The sequence below is a fragment of the Caretta caretta genome, chromosome 6 (assembly GCF_965140235.1).
Source record: "Caretta caretta isolate rCarCar2 chromosome 6, rCarCar1.hap1, whole genome shotgun sequence".
In the NCBI taxonomy this organism is placed as follows: domain Eukaryota; kingdom Metazoa; phylum Chordata; order Testudines; family Cheloniidae; genus Caretta; species Caretta caretta.
The window spans coordinates 26,927,064-26,934,058 of NC_134211.1; the positions used below are offsets into that span (position 1 = coordinate 26,927,064).

General features: G+C 44.4%; 1 protein-coding gene across 1 annotated transcript in view; it reads right to left on the bottom strand.

Annotated features, from left to right (window-relative positions):
* The window catches only part of TMEM86A (transmembrane protein 86A), an 89,086-nt gene extending 82,152 nt beyond the window's left edge, over window positions 1-6,934 (bottom strand). Inside the window, exons 1-2 of the mRNA XM_048855888.2 lie at window positions 6,853-6,934; window positions 2,532-2,615 (exon numbers count right to left, since the gene is read on the bottom strand). The gene's annotated coding sequence lies outside the window, so the exon portion shown is untranslated. The remainder of the gene's footprint in view (window positions 1-2,531; window positions 2,616-6,852) is intronic.
* Window positions 6,935-6,995: the final 61 nt, after the last annotated feature.

Consider the following 6,995-nt stretch of genomic DNA (forward strand, 5'->3'; position numbering starts at 1 on the left):
GGAGAAAAAACATCATGTACAAACTTGTCTGACAAGCAGCCAATAAGAACAGGCTGGCACCAAAGAAGGTTCACAGATGCTTCTTTTGGCATGCGATTGTGCAATATTTTCTACTGCTGCTGCCGTAATAAGGACACTGGCGCCATCTGCTCTTGCACTAGTACTCTGGCAGGATTAAACTATAAAGAGGTGAAACCAAGATTGGAATGCTTGGCAATTTAAGTGCCTGATCCAAAGCCCACTGGAGTTAGTTCAGCGGTTCTCAAACTGTGGGTCGGGACCCCAAAGTGGGTCATGACCCCATTTTAATGGGGTCGCCAGGGCTGATATTAGACTTGCTGGGGTCTAGGGCTGAAGCCCAATCCCCACCACCCGGGGCCAAAGCTGAAGCCCGAGGCCTTCAGCCCTGGGTAGTGGGACTCGGGTTACAGGCCCCCCATCATGGGCCCCCTGCCATAGGCGGTGGGGCTCACGCTTTGGCTTTGGTCCCCCCACGCTGGGTGGTGGGACTTGGGCAGGCTCAGGCTTCAGTCTCCCTTCCTGGGGTCGTGTTAATATTTCTTGTCAGAAGGGGGTTGAAATGCAATGAAGTTTGAGAACCCCTGAGTTAGCTGAAAGGATTGGACTTAGGATACAGTCCTTAGTTTCTCTCTTCTTACTTTGCCTAGGTTTTAATATTTACTCTCACTTATTTTACCTTTTTATTTATTTACTACAACCAAGGAAGAAGCACGGCAGAGCTGTAACACTTTGCATGACATACAGACAAGCAACCAGAATCGAACAGTGACACAGCTTTTAACCTTATGATGCTGGGTTCCTATTATCTGACACAGATGGGAGATGTGATTGTGATGTCATTGTCAACTTAAAGGACTTATATTCATCTGGGTTTACAGCTGCATCAGTAGTGCCATTTTGTTCAAATTCAACTAACAGGATGCACATGCTATTCAAATTGCTCATCACTGGGTTCTGAGCCCAGATCCGATGTATAGATTTGTGGGTTTGGTTCCAGCCAGTCTCTAGTAGAGATCTTGTACCAGTATCAATTCATTGGTCCAAGGGAATCATTTACTGAATTGAGAGACCAGTGCCTCAGACAAGAAATTACTTACTTTTGGACACTATTACTGAAAAGCTTGCATTACTTGAGCAACTAAGTCAATGGGAGGTTTGGGTGCAAAGAAGGCAGCATCCTAGCCATGGAGGAAAATATTTATGGCTCTGTAGCCTCTCCAGTATATGCTGTTTTCAGTCCTTCTCCCACTGACCCTATCCCCATTTTTGGGCACTTTCCCCTTTATTCAATATCTTAATCTTGGGGGTTCCCCTCCCCTTTATTTTGTGGCATTTAAGCAATAGATACTATTAAGAATAGGTATCTATTTCAAGCATAGATACTTTTGTAATTATTTAGTTACATTTCAGCTTCCATTTTAATTTGTAAACCTTTTGTCCTCTCACTGTTTCACTAGTTTATGATTTTTGATACCGTAATTCTCATTTCTTGGGACACCTTTGAGCCAACCTGCCGCGTCACTCCATCTCCTGCCAATTGCCACCCTAATTACTCTTTTTCTGTTTATATTTTAATATGTCATTTTAAATACAGATTTTAGTTGAGTTTTAGTGCCCAAGAAATCAAGGGCTAGAGCCAAGCATAACAGGCAGGCATTGTGCAAACTCTCTGCCCACTTACTTGAATCTTGATTTGCAACACCCATGTTATTCAAGTCTCGGGCTTCTCTTGAGCATAGATCACCAGCTGTGCTAATATCTAAGGTGATTTATGATCTTGAGAACTTACCATTGGACATTAGGATGATTTTTCTGGAATAAACATTCAATTTATACACAAAGTGTGCTGTATGAAATGGGGACAGAATAACTGATACAAAATATTATCTGAAAAAAAGCAAAATACTGAAGTTCCACATAGACATATCTCTTTGAAATCTGATAACTGTAGCTGACCTGTAAATTAAGTCATCAGTCCTGTAAACATTTATACACATGTTTAACTTGACGTTAATGAGACTACTCGCAGCACATAAAAAGTATGATTGGGGCCTATCACTGTAATAAATATAGCTGGTTCAAACTTGCATTGAAAACATTTCTGGGGAAAAACATTTGGTGAAAAATAAGTCCATTTTTTCAACCAGTTCTAGTTGTAAGTAGCTTCTCACTATAAAGCTTTTTTTAAAAACTTCCTTTAACTTTGCTAAAACTAGAACTGGTTGGCAAATCGTGGTAACATGGGGACATTTTTTTTGCTCCAAACTTGTATTGAGATGCATAATTTTTTAAAACAATTAGCTAGCTCTATAAACTAATAGAAAAAATGTGAAATTTTCTTTGAAAAATGTCAAGCGGTTGTACCCAAAATGAACCAATCTAACTGAAATTTCTCATCTTCAGTAAGTTTTTTTTTAATTATGTTGTGGAAAGTTTGAGGGTAATTAGGCAATGGATCAGTCAGATCAGAAAGTTTGGAAAAAAACAAAATCAGAAGAAAAATCTCCTACCTTTTTTATGCCAGGTCATAACAGGAAATCAGGCTTCGAAACTCTGGAGTTGGTATACTGTGTTGTCCTCCATGAGTTGAATCACTATTTTGGGAAAGTCTGATGAGTTTATTTTGGAATTATTCTTTACATTGTGGTCAAACATATGAGAAGTTCATGGGACTAGACAAAATGTAGGAAGTGACTTCCTTAAATGATGTATTGGAGCTGGCTGAAGATACAGGGTTGTAGCTGTAACAGCAGCAAGTTTCCAGTCCCTTGTGTCACATTACTGCCAGAGAGGAGACTGGGTGATGCCAGGCTACAAGATGATGTGTAAATGTGCTCAAATTTCTGAAATCACTCGTATTTTATGGAAATGATATCCATCCCTCAGGCACTGCCTGGGAATGTTTACATGTCCCAAAGTCACTCATCAGTGGCCCATGAAATGTATACACCACACAACCTGATGACACACAGACACAGCATCATTTTAACCACCACTAGTGTAGAGACAATGTTGGCGGGGTTGTCACTCTATTATGATGCATAAGAAAAAGTGGCAACTGGGTACTGAGCGTCACAGAAATGCAGGACTCTAAGGAATCATAGTGCTTGTATCCAAGACTGGCTTTTGTTATCCTGTCAGATCTAGGAAAAGATCAGTTTCCTACTAGGGTGACCAGACGTCTCAACTTGATTAGGACAGTCCCAATATTCAGAGCTTTGTCTTATATAGGCACCTATAGCCCCCCACCCCCTGTCCCAATTTTTCACACTTGCTATCTGGTTACCCTAGTTCCTGCACTCATTCCCAGGATTAGTCAGCAGAATAAAGAGAGTGTATGGGACCAAATGTAATTATCAAATGCAAAAAAGATTAAACTAAGCAAACACAGAAGCCCCAGACTAATAGCCTTACTCCCCTAGGACGCATCCGATGAAGTGAGCTGTAGCTCACAAAAGCTTATGCTCAAATAAATTTGTTAGTCTCTAAGGTGCCACAAGTACTCCTTTTCTTTTTGCGGATACAGACTAACATGGCTGCTACTCTGAAATCTGTCCCCAAGGACTGTTGTTGCAATACAGCAGTGGTCTCCAACCTTTTTAAGCACAAGATCACTTTTTGAATTTAAGTGCAACCCATGATCTACCTCAAAGAAAATGTAGAAATAACAGTAATCACACAAACCCAAACCCCTTGCCCCACCCCCTGCCCTGCCCCTTCTCTGAGGCCGTGCCCCTGCCCCGCCACTTCTCCAAGGCCCCACCCAACTCAATCCATTCCCCCTCCCTCCATCACTCACTCTCCCTCACCCTCACTCACTTTCACTGGGCTGGGACAGGGGGTTGAGGTGCAGGCTCTGGGCTGGGGCCGAGGGGTTCGGAGTGTGGGAGGGGCTCCGGCCTCAGCTTGGGGCAGGGGGTTGGGGTGCAGGAGGGGGTTCAGGGTGCAGGCTCTGGGAGGGAGTTTGGGTGAAGGAGGGGGCTTAGGGCTGGGGTAGGAGGTTGGGGTGCAGGATGGGTTGCAGGGTGCTGGCTCTGGGTGGGGGCTCGGGCAGCAGGTTGGGGTGCAGGAGGAGGTGTGGGGTGCAGGCTCTAGGAGCGGGTTGGGGTGTGGGAGGGGGCTCAGGGCTGGGGCCAGAGTTCGGGGTGCAGGCTCTGGGAGGGAGTTTGGTGGTGGGGGGCTCAGGACTGAGGCAGGGGGTTAGGGTGCTCTTCCAGGAGTGGCACGGGGCCAGGGCAGGCAGGGAGCCTGCCTTAGCCCCACTGTGCCACCGGACTGTTAGTGGCCAATCTCCCGGTTTGGCTGCAGGAGGATTGGCAACCCTTGACTGAGACTGAGATCAACTGTCAGATGCTCCATGACCGACCAGTCAATCACGATCAACCGGTTGTGACCACTGCACAGGAATCTGAGTCATAACCAAAGCCAGGAGGCCTACCTAGAAAGGGAGGGCAGGGGCATGACAAATGAGGAAATAAGCCGGGAAGTTCTAGTGAAAGAAACCCTAGATGAATTTTGTAGGAAGAGGACCAGGAGAAAACAGTATAATAAATTCTGAGGCAAGACAGAATGTTGAAGATAAGTGATCCACTGTACCAAAGCCAGTGATAAAGTCAAGGAAGGAGCACAGGCCCTGAAATTTGGCTGAGGAGGTTGTTGGGGACTTTAGTAGAATGAAGGGGCTAGAACACAGTGTGGAGGGGATCTAGGAGTAAATCAAAGGAAAGGATGTTGATGCAGCACTTGTAGCCAGACTTCCACTGAGATTAGAAGTAAAGGGGAGGACAGAGATGGATGAGGTGAGGGGATTTTTTTAGAATGCAGGAATAAATGCCTGTTTATACATACAGGGAAAGCAGAAAGAGGACAGAGAGAGTTTCAAGGTGAGGGAACTGTGAGGGGAAAATGGAGGAACTGGAAGTGGAGAATAAATGACTAACCTCAGGTCATCTGTTCTCCACTTTCAATTCCTCCACTTTCCCCTTTGACTCACTCTTCTGTTGTTCACCTTCTTTGGCCCTGCCCTCAGAATTCTCTCGCCTTGAAACTCTCTCTGTCCTCTTACTGCTTTCCCTGTATGTACAAGGAATTATTCCCCCATCCTAAAAAACACCCCCTCACTTGGTGAATGGAAAGAAGGGATGTGGGAAAGGAAAGGATGAGGAGAGGAGGAATGGGGAAAGTCTGATCTTTCCAATCTTCCTGCAGTCAACAAGAACCTGGATAGAGAGGGTGAGTGGTGGTGGAGAGTTTAAGGAGGGAGTAAAAACTGGCAAACAAGTGTTGGGATTTTGAGGTAGGAGAAATAGGACTGTTTGGTGAAAAAGATGACAGAATTGGAGGAGAAGAGGGCAATCTTATACACAAAAAAATCTTCTAGGTTTCCTTTTTTCTTTGACAGGTTTCAGAGGAACAGCCGTGTTAGTCTGTATTCTCAAAAAGAAAAGGAGTACTTGTGGCACCTTAGAGACTAACCAATTTATTTATAAATAAATTATATAAAATAAAAATTTATAAAATAAATTGGTTAGTCTCTAAGGTGCCACAAGTACTCCTTTTCTTTTTTCTTTGAGAGGCAAATCAGGCCAGAGGAAGTGGATCTGAGGTATAAGCCAGGGCTGGGATCTGGTAGGAACAAATGAGTTGAAAGAGAAGGAGATGGTAGAGTTAAGGGTATTGATGGGACTCAGTATTACCTCTCATTTGTTCTTTTCAGTAGTTTGTGTTGTCTTTTTGGGTTTTGTCACTGATTTGAGGATCGTTTGAGTTTGTGTTGAGATGTTTACTCTGTTGTTCTGTAGCTGAGCATTGCTCAGACCTGCTGCTATGGGGAATGGAATGTGTTATCAGGTTTTCCATTTTTGGTACACAGAGTGCCTGCTGCTTTAGTTGGCACAGCACCAGAAGCTGAGTGCCCTTTTTCGTATCTTGATAGCCAAAGTGAAATTGCCTTACAGTCTTCATGAGAGTTCCTAATTTTTGCAGAACTGCAGATATGGGATTTTTATTGGGATTTTGTCCCAGTCATGAAGTTTGCAATTAGAGTTGGGCTACAGATTTTGCTCCTGTATAGAATTCTGAGTACTGTTAGGCTATCAAGTATTTTAGGAGTCCAATTTATGTGTGTACAGGGGAGGAAGGAGAGGTTTGGAAGTATATGGCACACACTCTTTCCTGAAGTATATGTTTGCCCTTTTGAAGTTTTGTGATGCAGTATTGCCCACTGCAAGCATTCAAAAGGCATGAATCAGCCCCCCTCCCTAAAATCGTGAGAGCACCTTAAAATTATGAGAGTTTAAAAAGATAACAAAAATTGGGTTCTTTTCATTAACCGTCTGGCTTTTGAGTCTTTAGAGGTCGCATTTTCTCTGCAACCAGAGGAGCTAAAAATTACTTTTTTAAAAAATGAAAACTGAGAATCCGTTACAATCACGATTCCAGGAACTGATGCTTTAAGAAAAACACCAAGTATCACAGAAGTCGCCATGAAACTGCAAGTTAGCAAGACTGGTGATGCCAGGCCGAGAAGGGAGTAGTTTGCAGCATGTTCTAGAACTTGTACCTGGAATTTAAATTTTTAATTAGTTTAGGAATATTTGGGCTTCTTGTGCAGCTCTGAATCCCGCCACCATCCCAGACTGCATCAGAGAGGGTGTAGAGGCCTGATTCTCTCCTTCCCTGCCTTTTTTTGAGAAGGGCGGGGAGCCGGTACCACTGATTCCCCAATTCCCTGCATCCTGGACGAGGGAGTGTAGCTCTGATACCCCTCCCTTGCATCCTAAGGGCAGGGGTTGGGGAGGTGGGAAGACTGTTTAGCTGATTTCCACCTACCTGTACCCTGGTGGGTAACTCTTATTCCCCCACCCTCCCCGCTCCTTGTGGGGTGGAGCCAGAGCTCTGATCCCGTCCCCTCCCCGCACCTCGACGGCGCAGCCTAAAGCCCTGATTCTGTCTCCCTGCAGCGGGGAAGGGGT